The sequence below is a fragment of the Melanerpes formicivorus genome, unplaced genomic scaffold, assembly GCF_026170545.1.
Source record: "Melanerpes formicivorus ecotype bairdi unplaced genomic scaffold, bMelFor1.0.p_v2 SCAF_304, whole genome shotgun sequence".
NCBI classification, from domain to species: Eukaryota; Metazoa; Chordata; class Aves; order Piciformes; family Picidae; genus Melanerpes; species Melanerpes formicivorus.
Window position 1 is genome coordinate 119,165 of NW_027142656.1, and position 16,500 is coordinate 135,664.

Sequence of the window (16,500 nt, forward strand, 5' to 3'; positions counted from 1 at the left end):
AAACAAAACTGTAGGAGAGAACCAGCACCAAGTCAGCTAAAATGGGAGATGCCTTCCGCTAGAAAATATGCAAACGGAGCAACCAGTGTGTCCAGTGCAACAGTGTGTCCAGTTCTGGGCCCCTCAATTCAAGAAGGACATGGAGACTCTTGAATGTGTCCAGAGAAGGGCAAGGGGGCTGGGGAGAGGCCTCAAGCACAAGCCCTATGAGGAGAGGCTGAGGGAGCTGGGGTTGTTTAGCCTGGAGAGGAGGAGGCTCAGGGGAGACCTCACTGCTGTCTATAACTACTTGAAGGGAGGCTGTAGCCAGGAGATGGTTGGTCTCTTCTCCCAGGCAACCAGCACCAGAATGAGAGGACACAGTCTCAAGCTGTGCCAGGGGAGGTTTAGGCTGGAGGCGAGGAGAAAGTTCTTACAGAGAGAGTTGTTAGCCATTGGAATGTGCTGCCCAGGGAGGTGGTGGAGTCACCATCCCTGGAGGTGTTCACGAGGGAATTGGATGTGGCACTTGGTGCCATGGTTTAGTAGCCATGAGGTCTTGGGTAACAGGTTGGACTTGATGATCCTTGAGGTCTTTCCCAACCTTGCTGACTCTATGGTTCTATTCTATGATGATTATTCTGAGACCACTGTGAGGGCTCTGAGGATTTCTTCTGATCTTGAATCAAGCCCCAAGGTTGCCTTCATCCATCCTTGCTGAATCCCCCCCTCTTGTTGGACTGTTTCTTGAGAGAGGTGACACAAAAAGTATATCACCAAGGGTAAAAAAAGATCCAGGGAATTTTCCTAGATGCCCTCAGGGATACTGGACCACTACATGTTTCCATGTTCCCTACCACTTTTCCTGCAGGTCAGAAGAGCTGGTCCCACAGTGTTCAGTGCACTCCCACTGACAGGTTGTTTAATCTGCTGTTGAAATGTCCATCTCCAATGTTTTGCCATCAAATTAACCAAAAGGAAATGGCATATGAGTAAGAAGCAGTAGTGAGGCTGAGCCAGTGGCATCATTAGCAAGGTGATCTCATCACTGACCAAGTCACGTCATGCAACTAGTCAGCCCATTTGTAACTTACAGCAACCCTCAGGTTCTGCCTGCTGAGGTGTCCCAGGAGTGCCAAGAGCTTTAGGTTGGCTTGTCTAAGAGTCATAAGCTCAGGTCAGCTCCTTCCCTCCCCTATGACAAGACACTTGTACCATAGCCCTGTCTTGTCGCTGTGTCATTCTCAGTCCAGATGAAATCCACTGCCCAGAGAGGATGGGCAGCCCAGCTGGCACACTGGGAGTTGGACTAGATCATCTTGAAAGGTCCCTTCCAACCCAAACTAGTCTATGATTTCATGATGCTATGCTAGTAGGAGTCAAGTAAATTAGGCTCTTCTGCTGATCCTCTTAGGTATGGTCCCAAAGGAAGGATAATATTGTAAGAGAGCATCCAGAGCTGCCTTGCATTCTCCTCATCCTGTTGGGGTTGTCTACAAAGCATTCATGTTACAACAGAACCAGCCTCAGCCCCAAACAGAACTGCTGTCATGGGAATGGCAGAGCTAATGCAGCCAGACTGAAGCTTCACTGTGTGAAGTATCAGCATGATATGTCATGCTCCACATATCATTGTCCCATCTCAGGTCTGGCAGAGATTTGGGGCTTTGAGCTGCTACTATCACTGCAGCTTTGATGAGCTTTTTATTTGGCCATGGGTTTTGTTTGTTTGTCTCTTTATTTCTGCATGTTTGCACTGGCAGATTATGTTTGTTTATTGCTTGCAATGTACTGCTCCAGTCTGTGTCCATCAGGTTAACAGAAATACATTGACCTATGAATAATACAAAGCATAAACATAACCCCCCCCAACATTTTCCTTAACATTCAAAAGACAGAAGTTTGAGGTTTAAGCTGCAATAGACTTTAGAACTGTGAGATGGTCACTGCAGTCTGTAGTGCACTGTAGTCTAGTATGACAGCTGGAAAACTGTCTGTGGTGAGATGAACCTACAGGAAAAGAGCAAGTGCCCAGTTCTGGAACAGCCCTGTGCAGTCTGGATGCAAAATGGCCCAAAGATAAACACAGACATGGACTCTGCTTTGGGTGGGGGTTGAAAGCTCCTTATCAAAACATCTCAGCTTGTGCTGTGGTCCCACCCTGGTTATCCTGCTCTGGCAGGGGGGTTGGACTAGATGATCTTTCAAGGGCCCTTCCAGCCCATGAAATTCTGTGATTCTGTCCAGGGAGGTGGTGGAGTTGCTGTCCCTGGAGGTGTTCAAGAGGGGATTGGGCGTGGCACTTGGTGCCATGGTTTAGTAGGCAAGAGGTCTAGGGTGATAGGTTGGACTTGATGATCTTTGAGGTCTTTTCCAACCTTATTGATGCTATGATTCTATGATTCTATTCTATTCTGTGGTTCTGTGATCTCAGGAAGTCTGTCACCAGGAATCCCCAAGATATGGTCATGGGGCTCTCCCACCACAAGTGCCAGTTGTATGTTGGGGAGACATGAGAGGACATGAGAGGAATCTTGTGCATGTGGAAGGACATGATATGGATCCCAGCAAGCTTTGTCCTGTGGGAGCATCATCAACCAGTGCAGGGGAGATTCTGATGTGGGTACCAATCATTTGGCAGGACTCCTTATTACTGTTAGGGCCAAATCCTGATGATTGCTACAATTTTGGAGTCAGAGATGGGAGGAGATGATTTGTGCTATTAGTATTTCCAAGACAATTAGCAGTTGCTGCAGCTAAATGGCTGAATAGGAGGCATTTTCTCAAAGACATAGACATTTTGTTTACACAGATGATTAGTATTCTGACCCAGTGATGGAAGCACTTCTGTTCAGCAACTTCTAAGAATATAAGAGAGGAGAGGAATAAAATTGAGCCAGCAAAACTTTTTCTTTGGTTAGGCATTTTAAACCCCCAAAGCTTCAGCCATGAAAGCCATTCTTGTTCTGCTAGAGCTTTAGAATCTCAAACTCCTGCTCAAAAGGAGAGACTCTTTCCTTGTTTCATCTTACTTCAGCATTCACACTACAGCAAATCAATTTTCACATCAAAGGCATTTTAGCAACCTCAGGCTCTCCTCTTCTCCAGGTTGCAATCACATGGTTTGTATTTTATTTTTGTAAGTTGTCCTGACTTGGAGATAAGCTAATTGAACATTTGTTTGCCTTGCTTGGTTCTCTCTTTTAATCCTGGATATTTGTTTTAGCTTTAGCAGCATATCTACAACAGGAGATCCTGCTGTTTTCCATTCATAGAATCAACCAGGTTGGAAAAGACCTCAGAGATCAAGTCCAACCTATTACCTAATACCTAACACTTCCTGACAACTAAACCATGGCTCCAAGTGCCACATCCAACCCTTTTTTTAACACCTCCAGAGATGGTGACTCCACCACCCCCCTGGGCAGCACATTCCAACAGCTAACAACTCTCTCTGGGAAGAACTTTCTCCTCACCTCTAGCCTAAACCTCCCCTGGCACAGCTTGAGACTGTGTCCTCTTGTTCTGGTGCTGGTTTCCCAGGAGAAGAGACCAACCCCCTCCTGGCTACAACCTCCCTTCAGGTAGTTGTAGACAGCAAGAAGGTTTGCCCTGAGCCTCCTCTTCTCCAGGCTAAACACCCCCAGCTCCCTCAACCTTACACCACAAAACCTCTCAGAGGCAGAGCATTGTAACCAGCAAAGCAATTAGAGGCAGCAGCACTGAGTGGAAAACACAGAATCATAGAATCAATAAGGCTGGAAAATACCTCAAAGATCATCAAGTCCAACCTGTCACCCAAGACCTCATGACTGCTAAACCATGGCACCAAGTGCCACGTCCAATCCCCTCTTGAACACCTCCAGGGATGGTGACTCCACCACCTCCCTGGGCAGCACATTCCAATGGCCAACCTGGTTGGGCATGTTGAGTAAGTTAGCCCAGCAGCTGGCCCACTTTAATCCACAAGAACCTACACCAGCATCACTCAGTGCTGCTTCCTTAGTTGCCCAATATCCTGTTGACTTCAGGCAAATGTTGTGGGCAAGGTGCACAGTGCAGTTCACCTCCGCCAGGCTGAATCTGCGCTCTGAAGCTCAGGACCTTTGAGAAATGCCCAATATTAGCAGTGACAGAAACCAAAGGACAAGGGAGAGCTGAAATAAGGTGCTGCCTGACAGACAGCAATTAGCTGAAAATGGAACTTCTTTGCTTGGCTTCTCTTCCTTTACTCTCACAATACAGGCCATGCATTTTTCATGAGGAGCAAATGTCTGTGCAGATAAACGTCTGCAGAGAGAGCAACTGGGATGCAAGGACCCATTTTGAACTGAGATGTGAGTCCCCTTTCTGAAGCTGCTGAGTGTAATACATTATTGTAATGCTCTAGAAGTCACATAATGGAATTTGTATTGCATCCTGCTTCTCTAAGGATACACCAACCTCTTGAGTCAAATGAAAAGACAGAATTACAGTTGAAGAACAAGGAAAGGCATTTCTCATTTATTTTCATCCTTTGGCTGATGTTTCCAAAATTACATCAAACTTCATTTCTTACCATATTAGTAATATACTTGTGTTCCATCTTCCTGGAATGGAACAATGAAGAGAAAAGCAAGTGGCTTTGAATGTCAAGGTTGAGCTCAGAAGCTTTATTGACTTCTACTCCTCATGTCAATCTCCTGCCCATTTATTTGGAAGTTGAATAGAATAGAATAGAATTAACCAGATTGGAAAAGACCTCTGAGGTCATTGAGTCCAACTTATCACCCAACACCATCTGATCAACTAAACCATGGCACCAAGTGCCTCATCCAATTTCTTCCTAAACACCTGCAGTGATGGTGACTCCACCACCTCTCTGGGTAGCACATTCCAATGGGCAATCACTCAGCACTGGTTAGGCCACACCTTGAGTCCTGTGTCCAGTTCTGGGCCACTCAGTTTAGGAAAGATGTTGCACTGCTGGAAGGTGTCCAGAGAAGGGCAACAAAGCTGGGGAGGGGTCTGGAGCACAGCCCTGTGAAGAGAGGCTGAGGGAGCTGGGGTTGCTTAGCCTGGAGAAGAGGAGGCTCAGAGGAGACCTTATTGCTCTCTAAACTCCCTGAAGGGAGGTTGTAGCCAGGAGGGGGTTGGTCTCTTCTCCCAGGCCAGGCTGGAGGAGACTTTAAACAAACTGATCTAGTAGGAGGTGCTCTTGCCCATGGCAGGGGGTTGGATCTGGATGATCATGAAGGTCCCTTCCAACCCCAACCACTCTGTGATTCTCTAAGTGTGCACTAAGATAATTCACATTATTTGGAGACAGAATGCATTAATTTGTATTGCAGTGCTGCTGATTCCATTGCCTACAAAAGCCTCCAGCAGAGACAACTATGAGCAGGAGCAAATAAATATCAGTGTGATCCACAACAGCTCATTTCATGAGCAAAGGATAAAGTGAAGGCAAAACACTGCCCAGGTGCAGCAACCATGAACAGCACTGAATAGCAAGTTTGCTAAGGCTAACATCCAAAGCTCTTGAGAAGTTACCACACTCCCTGCCACAGGCACACAGCCCTTGTAAACTGCTTTTGTTTGGCATTTAGTGTGCTGCTTCCAGGCTCTGGAAGTCACATTGAAAATGAAAGTGATTTCAGCCTGCTGCAGTAACAACCCCAGCACGTTTTAATGTCTTGTCCTATTTGGCCCTCTCATTATGTCTCTTTGCACAAACAATCCTAAAATATGATTAGTTAAGAACAACAAGCTTCTTAGTCTCTATTAATGACATTACATGTTTCCACTCCTTGGCACTGATTTTATTAAGTCTTTGTGGAGGACCTGAGCCCTCTGACTAAAACAGGCTGGGAAGGTGCTTCTCACGCTCTCCTGTGTGTGTGCCATCTTCATAACAGGAAAAACACAGTAGGAGGAAAAATCTGGGAGGCTTGGAGAGGGCAAGGGACCCATTTGGTGTCAGATCTATTAGTGCAGTGAAATCCTGTCGCTGAAGTCAGTGACCTTCTGCATGGGCTGATTTTTAGGCCCATTTTGATCTCATCTTTGGCTGGAGATTAGGAAGAAATTCTTTACAGTGAGGGTGGGGAGACACTGGAAGAGGTTGCCCAGGGAGGTCGTGGATGCTCCCTCCCTGAGGTGGTCAAGACCAGGCTGGATGAGGCTTTGAGCAACCTGGGCTGGTGGGAGGTGTTCCTGCCCATGGCATGGGGGTTGGAACTGGATGATCTTTAAGGTCACTTCCAATCTAAACTGTTTTGTGGTTTAGATTCTAAATAGATTCTGCAAATCTATGAATTCAGCTGAAACAGACCTGTTTTGGTCTGCTTTATCCAGCTCACCTTTGCTGCTCCAACCACTCTCTCCACGGTCTCCATGCTCTGCAAGCCCTTTTGTGCAGCCGCAGTAATTCTTTCCCCGGACGTATTTCCTTCCACTGCACTTTGCTGCAGGCTGCCTGGCAATAATTGGGTACAAAATGAGTCTGTGCAAAAGAGTAAGGCAGCAAAAAAAGACTGGACACTTGCAGTATTTAAACTACAAAAGACAAGCCCCTACTCATTGACTCGAGATGGAGGAAGAACAAAATAAGAGACCGTGGGCCACTTGAAAATGATCTTTGTCCCCCACCCCCCCTTCTTCTTCTCTGTTTAGAGATACACATCTTTCCACACTCCTGAGCTGCTCTTTCATCCAGGACTGACTAAACCCAGCATGATTAGCTCCTTTTTAGCTCACAGGATACGTAGCTGGCATCCTTTCATAGGAAAGAAAATAATGAGCAGCTCGGCCCTTCCAAAATTAACCGGAGAGAACAGAACATAGTTTGCAGGTGCTGTCGAGATGGAAAGAGTGAGGTTTCCAAATGCTCTTTTGGGCTTTGCTATTGATATGAGATTGATTAATTAGCTTCTTCAGTGCCATGGCTTTTTGTCAGAGTGTTTTACAAGACACTAGAATGTCTTGCTTGCTCCTACTGAAGTTTTTTGTTGTGGCAGAGCTATTGAAAATAAACAAGCTGCGTACTACCACTGAGGCACTTACAATTTAAGGATGAAGTCCTGTCCTCACTCATTTTGGTACCATGGTTCTCTCCTAATCCTGTTGTTTAGCATGTTTTCTTCCAGGATTACTACAAAAGAGATGGCTGCAGTGGCTGGGGTTTCATGGCATGTTGGATCTCCTTGTATCTATTAGACTTCCAAATGCTGTACCATGAGGGTGGTGAGGCACTGGAACAGCTTACCCAAAGAGATGGTGGAAGCTTCATCCCTGGAAGTTTTGAAGGCCAGGCTGGATGTGGCTCTGGGCAACTTAATCTAGAGAAAAGTGTCCCTTCCCCTGGCAGGGGAGTTGGAACTGGATGATCCTTGAGGGCCCTTCCAACCCTGACAATTGTATGGTTCCATGATCTGATATTACATGGAGTCTTTTAGCTTCAAACTGAGGTGTGTCTGCTTTCAGGTTTCACACACACTTGTTAGAGCAGCATTAGGCCAGGAGCATTTATTTCTTTGGATAGAGTTCCTCTAATAAGTATTCAAAGTAATGTGGACCTAAACACAGAATCACCAAATCACCAAGGCTGGAAGAGACCTCAAAGATCATCAAGTCCAACCTGTCACCACAGACCTCATGACTAAACCATGGCACCAAGTGCCACATCCAATCCCCTCTTGAACACCTCCAGGGACGGTGACTCCACCACTTCCCTGGGCAGCACATTCCAATAGCTAACAGAAACTTCCTTTATAGCTCCAGATCTGAATAAAACAGCAGGAATGAAGGGATGCAAGTGTTCTTTCTGAATGTTAATTGAGAGTAATTGATCAGTAATTAATCAAGATGAAGAGTAATTGCAGTGGCTCAGGTTGTGAACACAAACCAGCTTTATTCTAGGTGATTGGTACATGGCTTTCAAATGGCTTCTTAATCTGAGTCATGTGGCCACTTGGCTATTTTTGGTAGAAGAAGGGGTGCTCTTCAAAGTAGAGATTATATTGATGATACACCTGAATCATCCTCCTCACCACACACCCAACATGTTCCCTTCTGGACTGAAAACCACTAGGAAAAGTATAATTGTCAGAGTTCTTCCACCCTTAGGATTAGAGAGGTTAAAGGCATGTCAGAGTCACACACTGTTCCCATGGCAACTTTATCTTTTGGCACTGATGCTTCTAGGCAAATGACAACACTGGTGAATGCTCAGAGAGCAGCATTTCAACTGTCTCTTCAACATACTTCCCAAATCCTGTTGCTGCCTAAGGGAGGAAGAAAACTAATTAATAAAATACCTTTATTAATAATAATCATAATGTTCTGACTCATGCACATTGTCTTTAATTCAATTTTTAAGTGACTTGACATTGGTTTAACTGCATGTTAGGATGCATTTAGGACTGGGCACGATTATTGCACCTGGTCTGATAAAGACCAGAAGGGTGGTGGTTGGGGTTTTTTTTCAGGAGGAGGATTTTGGGGCTTGGTTTTCTGTTGGTTTTGGTATTTAAAACTCCTGAAATGATGTTTTACATGTGGGAACTGAAGTTTGGCATAGGCTGTTCTGCTGCTAGCCTTCATCAGCCTGTTTGAGAATGGACGAGAATCATAGAGTCATAGAACGGTCCTGATTCCCTGGAGGTGTTCAGAAAAGGATTGGATGTGGCACTTGAAGCCATGGTTTAGTTAGTGATGAGGTGTTGGGTGACAGGTTGGACTTGATGATCTCTGAGGTGTTTTCCAACCTTATTGATTCTATGATTAACCCAGCACTGCCAGATCACCACTAAAGCATGTCCCTCAGCACCACAGCTACAGGGCTTTTCAGTCCCTCCAACCCAACCACTTCCCTGGGCAGCCTGTTCCAGGGCTTCACCAAGTGCACACACACACACACACACACACACACACACACACATGTGTCTGTACAAAACCACTGCCATAATCCAGCCTCTGGACAAAGGTGATGCTGAACCCAACACTCACACTGATTAGCAATACTTCTGCTCAGTAAACAAATACTTCCCAAGGACCATTATTTTTCCAGCCCCAGAGCCATTCTTTCCACTTGTACCAATGGTGAAGTCACCTTTCTGAGGCATCTAACTTGGAGAGAGATAATAACATTTCTGGCAGGTAGACTAAATGTCAAGGGTCTTTGTTTGCCAGCTGGGATCCTACAGTCCCACATGGTGTGGCATTTCTGCACTGCTCTGCTGCAAGGCACTCTTGTCACCCTTGACTAGGAACAGACCCAGCTGAGATCTGGAGGTTCTGGCACCTGTTCTGCTAGAAATCAGTGGTGAGGAAGAGAAACAGAAGCTCTGTATCAGTGACACACAGGAGTGCAGTTTTACCTACTTTGAATTGGAATCATTAGGAAGGTAAGAAGATTTCAAACACATATGTTCATAGAATCATAGAATCATTTAGGTTGGAAAAGACCTTTAAGACCATCAAGTTCAGCCATTAATCCAGGACTGCCAAATCCACCACTGAACCATGTAATTTTATAAAGCTAGGCAGTGCCCTCTGAGATGTTGGATTAGATATTAGGAAGAAATTCTGTACAGTGAAGGTGCTGAGACAGTGGAATGGGTTGCCCAGGATGCCCTCTCCCTGGAAGTGTTCAAGGTCCAGTTGGATGGGGTCTTGAGCAACACAGACTAGTAGGAGGTGCTCCTGCCCATGGCAGGGGAGCTGGACCTGGGTGATCTTTTCAAGGTCTCTTGAAACCCAAACCACTCTATGATTCTGACTCTGTGATTCTATGATCCTCTGTGTTTGCTCCCAGGTTTCACATATGGTTATTGTCTCACACATGACTGATGGTGGTCATGAATTTTAGCTCTTGGCTGTCCATAGAGCTCATGGCTCATTTCTGTCTAACAGAGGGGTAAATACCCTCTGCACTTTAACATTTCCATGGAACACTTTAGTGAACACAGACCATGCTGCTTGCTGGAGACACAGGTATCCAAAAATCCTGACCTTGTAGTCATTTTACTTCAGGAAGTGCACAGGGTATCCAAATGCAGAGCTTGGGTTAGATTCTATTTCACAGAAAGACTCTGCTAGCAGCTTGCCTAGGCAGAGACATGAAGAAAAATCAAACCAATATGACTAAAGTAGTGGAATGCAACTGTTTGAGACCCTAGAATAACAGCAAACACCACCCCCACTGCTCCCAACCCCTCCCAAACCAAACCAACCTCTTTACCACGCTATGACTGAATGCTTCTGTTAAAATAGTTTTCACTGCCACTATTTTCTGCATGCAAATCAAACCCAAGTTTCTCCTTCTAAAGGTTTGTGGCATTTTCTAATCACTGTTCAGGTTCTTGTGCAAACTTCTGCGTTAGGGTTTGGGCAGGAAGCAATCAAGGAGAGCTGAAGTGGTGAGAGATTGGCCTCACTCCAGCTGAGTGGACAATTGCATCAGCAGAGCAATCTTTCCTGATTGAAGAAAAAAAGATGAGAGGTCAATCAAGCACCAAGGAAAAAGGAAGGCATCACAAACCCAAAAATGTTAATTCCAAACCCACTGAGATATCTCTGACTCCACAGAAAGTGAGGAGAGGGGAAAGTCATCCACGGGGAGCATCATGGGAGCATCCATGGCATCTTGGAAATGATGACAAAAAGGGAATGAAAGTACAAAGGAAACTTCTGTTCCTGCCTGTGCCATGAAGCTGCCCACCCTCACACACACAAAGTCCTATGAATAGAATAGAATAGAATAGAATAGAATAGAATAGAATAGAATAGAATAGAATAGAGTAGAATTAACCAGGTTGGAAAAGACCTGTGAGATCATCAAGTCCAACCTATCACCCAACACCATCTAATCAACTAAACCATGGCACCAAGCACCCCATCCAGTCTCTTCCTAAACACCTCCAGGGATGGTGACTCCACCACCTCCCTGGGCAGCACATTCCAATGGCCAATCTCTCTTTCTGGGAAGAATTTCTTCCTAACATCCAGCCTAAACCTCCCCTGGCACAGCTTGATTCTGTGTCCTCTTGTTCTGCTGCTGGGTGCCTGCCTGGGAGAAGAGACCAACCCCCACCTGGCTACAACCTCCCTTCAGGGAGTTGGAGAGAGCAAGAAGGTCTCCCCTGAGCCTCCTCTTCTCCAGGCTAAGCAACCCCAGCTCCCTCAGCCTCTCCTCACAGGGCTGTGCTCCAGACCCCTCCCCAGCTTTGTTGCCCTTCTCTGGACACCTTCCAGCAACTCAACATCTTTCCTAAACTGAGGAGCCCAGAACTGGACACATTTGAGCCTGGTTCCAAAGCAGGGAACTAATAGCCACTTCTAGGTGGACCATGTCTCTGGTACACTACTACAATTAGGCTTCTAAGTTACAAACAGTCACTATGAAAGTATCTAACACTTCTGGTGTATGAACTCTTATGTGTGCCTCTGGTCAAGTTGAAAAGGGCTCTGAGTAACCTGCTGTAGTTGAAGATGTCCCTGCTGACTGCAGGGGGTTGACTGGATGACATTTAAGGGTCCTTGCCAACCCAACCCATTCTATGATTGTATTTTCAGGAATTTCCTTCTGTGTCCTAGCAAAGGAAAAGAAGTTTTGGGATGGAGATTCCCTGTCTTAATCCATCTCCTCCAGGAGAGTAAATAAGATGAACACAAGCTTCTTTGACTGAACAGGGCATATCTCCTAGCCAGAAGGTTACCATGATTCTTCTCTGAAGGTTAAGTGTGGGAAAAGAGTCAGTTAACGGGGGCAAAAAAGGTTAACCATGTCCCTGAGGTCAGCAGCTAAGATGCCCACAGTGACAAATCACTCTTCAGCTCCTATGGGGATTACAGGAGTAGATTCTGCTTCTGGCAGCTGAAGTGGAAGGCCTTGATCCTGACTAGGTGCTGAGATCTACCACCAGACCCTGTTCTGTATCATGGCTGGGAGCAGCATCCAGCTCAAACCAGGACCATGGGTGGTAGAGCCCCAGGAAGCTGGAGGGCTGTGTTCAGTCCATCTGCCTGCTCACTCTGGCAGATGCTGCACTCTAGCTCCTCTTTCTTCCTTTCAAGACGGATTTCTTGCTCCTTGGGCTCTTAAATCTCTCCACAACCACTCGTGAGCCAGCAAGAAGCCATAAAGTAATTAATGCCTTACCCAGATCAACATTCAGGCTTTTCATATTAGCCTTCACCAGACAGCAAATCATAACCCAGAAGTTTCAAAGGCAGCTTTTGCTGCTGCCCCTCAGCAACCCCCACAGCAGCAGGCCTGAATCAGAGGAGAGTGTCCTGCCGTGTTAACATCTGTGTGAGAAGCCATCCCTCCCCCTCCCTTCAGTGGGGAGAGTTCTCTTGTGAGATTTCCTTTGGGCTGCAGCACTGATGTGGTTGTGTTTATCTGAGAGCAGACCACGCTCCCTACAGAGGCAGCAGGGCTGCTGTCAGCTCTCCGTGTCCGTACGTGTCCAAACTCATCAGAACATCAGTGCGGTGGCGTCAGGAGAGCTGATGGCATTAGCAGGACCTGCTTTCCAAATCCAGCTTCTACGTAGCAGAGGCTGCTTGAAATAACTCAGGCAGTTTTTATCTTTGCTCTTCTCCCTCCTTGCCATCTATATTTGTAGCCTCTGCTTCGCAAACGACAAAGCAGCTCCACGCAAGCACTTTGCAGCCTCCCAGGCTGTTAGCATCCCAGGAGGTTGTCAGTCCCTGAAGTGTGCACACACAAACGTTGGGAAGCAGAAGGAAGGAGCCTGCACATACCAAGTTCCCAGCGCTGTTCCATCCCCTGTGCCCATGGCCCAAGCCACTGGAACTTCCAGGTTCTGGTATCTCAAGGATTTCTCTGTACTGTGTTCTGCATTGAGAGGGCTTGGTCTGGGTCATGCTCACCTCTCCAGACGACTGTTCCAGCAAACACTTGCCCAGAGGTCTGGCTGCACAAAACATGATGCAATGATGCAGTCACCTCTGCTTGTGTGCATGACTTAAACCAATAACTGCTCCTGAGATATTAATGATGCTTCTGTTTCAGGAGGGCAGATTTAGACTGGATATGATAGAGTAATTATTTTAAGTAAGGGTGGAGAGACACTGGAACAGGTTGCCCAGGGAGGTTGTAGATGCTTCCTGGAGGTGTTCAGGGCCAGGTTGGATGAGGTCCTGAGCAACCTGGGCTGGTGGGAGGTGTCCCTGCCTATGGCAAGGGGGGTGGAACTGGATGACCTTCAATATCCCTTTTCAACCCAAGCCATGCTGTGATTCTGACAGCAAAGTTCTGTGTTCCTCCTCAGCCATTTCAGTGAGAAGAAGCCTGATTAGCAATTAATCAGTACCTTTCTTAACAATCTTCCTCATTTCAAGTGACAGCAGAAGGCCAGGGAAGTTCTGCTGAATCCATGCCTTACATTACAATCTGAAAAGAGAACCAACATGCAAGCCTCCTGTTTCCAAGTATTCTTCCCTCACTCACAACAAACACTAAAGAAACTGAAACAAGTTAAGGTTTACAACACTCTTCAACCCACCACAAGCACAGAAAAGCAAACATTTTATTTACCTTCTCTAAATAATAACAAAAGAAACATTGGTGCAGGAAAAAAAAGTTGAGAATTTCAGGTTTTACTGACAAGGTTTGAATTCCACCCCAGAACTAGAGTCGTTGCTTGCACCACCCTGGATTTCTGATGCTCTACTTCCCCTCTGTGGCAGAGTTTGATAGCTCATCAGTCATCCAGCCATACAGCAAGCAATGGAGGAGGTTTGTGCTTCTGCTTGTTTTAATGAGAGGGGGGGAAAAAAGAAGAAGAAATTAGGAATGATTATCAAGAAGTAGTCATCATTTAATTACAGTAATTTGTTTTGCTTCCCAGCCCCCACCTGTTTCAAAACTATTTCTGTCACCATACATTGCACTTTAAGGCAGGTCTTTATCTCCTTATTACTGAACTTCCACAGAGCTGCAAGCTCTGTGGAAGAGTGATGGAGAGGAGGCTTTGCACTGCAGGTAGGGTCTTCCTCTCGCCCTGCCTTGCAGCCAGGCATGGGTCTGAAAGGGGCATCCCAGCCATTGTGGGGCTTGTTGGAGAGGAGAGGAGAGGAGAGGAGAGGAGAGGAGAGGAGAGGAGAGGAGAGGAGAGGAGAGGAGAGGAGAGGAGAGGAGAGGAGAGGAGAGGAGAGGAGAGGAGAGGAGAGGAGAGGAGAGGAGAGGAGAGGAGAGGAGAGGAGAGGAGAGGAGAGGAGAGGAGAGGAGAGGAGAGGAGAGGAGAGGAGAGGAGAGGAGAGGAGAGGAGAGGAGAGGAGAGGAGAGGAGAGGAGAGGAGAGGAGAGGAGAGGGAGGGGAGGGGAGGGGAGGGGAGGGGAGGGGAGGGGAGGGGAGGGGAGGGGAGGGGAGGGGAGGGGAGGGGAGGGGAGGGGAGGGGAGGGGAGGGGAGGGGAGGGGAGGGGAGGGGAGGGGAGGGGAGGGGAGGGGAGGGGAGGGGAGGGGAGGGGAGGGGAGGGGAGGGGAGGGGAGGGGAGGGGAGGGGAGGGGAGGGGAGGGGAGGGGAGGGGAGGGGAGGGGAGGGGAGGGGAGGGGAGGGGAGGGGAGGGGAGGGGAGGGGAGGGGAGGGGAGGGGAGGGGAGGGGAGGGGAGGGGAGGGGAGGGGAGGGGAGGGGAGGGGAGGGGAGGGGAGGGGAGGGGAGGGGAGGGGAGGGGAGGGGAGGGGAGGGGAGGGGAGGGGAGGGGAGGGGAGGGGAGGGGAGGGGAGGGGAGGGGAGGGGAGGGGAGGGGAGGGGAGGGGAGGGGAGGGGAGGGGAGAGGTTCGGAGAGGAGAGGAAAACTCAACCAACCAAACAAAAAACCCTCACCAAACCAAAACCCATCTGAACATCATTTTTTGGGGACACTTCTCTCTAGCCTCAAGCTCTCAAAACCAGTCAATTGCAAGAGTAAGGCTTAACCTCATTGCCAGGACACTGCAATGAGCTCAGCAAAAGCAGCACAGGGGTAAATTCATGGCTGCTTTTAAAGCTTTTTAAAAAGCTGCTCCAAAGGAATTTTCTAAATGCAATTTGAAGTTTTCTACCTGAAAATGCAGGCAGGAGAGAATCAATTGTGCTCTGAGCACACAAGAAGAGTCAGTCCCAGACTCCAGGTGTGTATCTGCTAAGAGGCTGCTAATTCCCTGCAATTTAGTCCTTTCAGCACGAAGTGGAGGACGCTCTGTACTCCTAGATAAATGCACTCCTACCTCTGCTTCTACTGTTTATAGCACAGGAGGAAGGAGCTGAGACTCTTGAAGCTCAGCTAACATCAGCCCAATCCTTTCTCAGTTAATCCTCTCCCAGCACAACTTTCTGCTTACTAGGATGCAGGCAGGAATGGTGAACTGAGAAGAGAGGAAGTGGCAATTTGGAAAGGTTTGGATTTTTCAGATCAGATATCAATTGTTTAATGCCTCACAACAAGAGAGAAATGGAAAACATATTTTGTCTTTAAACCCATTTCCACCATCATAGGAACTGTTCCACAGGCTCCATTCCCTTTCCTTTTTATGTGCAAAGTATTTGGAGTCCCCAAGGGCTCGAAGGGAAAACAGAAAGGCAGCATTGTCTCTGAAGTTTCAGATGTCTAACAGCCTCATTGGAAAAGAGCTCAGAAATGTACCTATTCTACCATCCACACAAAGAAGGGAAACTCAGAAATGACTCCTGCCAAAACCAATCATGCCTCTGAGACAAAACCTGGGACTTCCTTAGTTTTCCTTTAAATCCCTATCCTGAGATTTCCTTCGAGGGGCTTCTAAGGGTATCCACCCTGGTAGGGTTTCCAAAGCTCTCAAGTATCTCAAGTTCTCACTAGGGACTCTCAAGCCTTTCCACTGTAGCAGTCAACTGAGTGCCACAGTCTAGACTCAAATCAGCCCTCATCACAAAATGCTTTTGAAAGTAAAATGCTTTTGAGAGTCTTCAAGACATGAATAAAAAAGCTGAGGCAAAACTACTGCCCTTTGCACAAACAGCAAGGGTTTCCCCTTAGGAGGAAAGAGAGGCTGAGCCCACCTCAGGTCCTTACCCAGAGGATGAGCTGAAATTCTACCTGATGCAATACAGCTTGCTTTGGCTACTGCTCAGAATTACTCAGGGAAGAGTGCCTGTAGTGAGGCACTGGGAAAAGGATGGAATCCATCATCTTAAGTGCCTCAGGCCTGAGAGGTTCCATCCACTCCATAACAGGGGCACTGTAATGGTGACATAGGAGAGGCTCAAGTCTCTCTGTCCTTACTGTCTGGGCAGAATATTGCCAAAATCAAGATGCTGATTCTCTGTGGTTTCAATTATTCATTGACAAGACAGCTGTTTTAAAGGGTTACTACAATGAGCTAGGAGGGTTGGAAGCCTGTGATGTGTTTAAAGGTGGTTTGGATGTGGTGCTTGGGGATATGGTTTAGGGCTGGACCTTGCAGAGTAGGGTTCTGGGTTGGACTTGGTGATCCTGAGGGTCTTTTGCAACCTGAATGTTTCCATGATTCTGTGAAATCTTTCTGGCTCTTG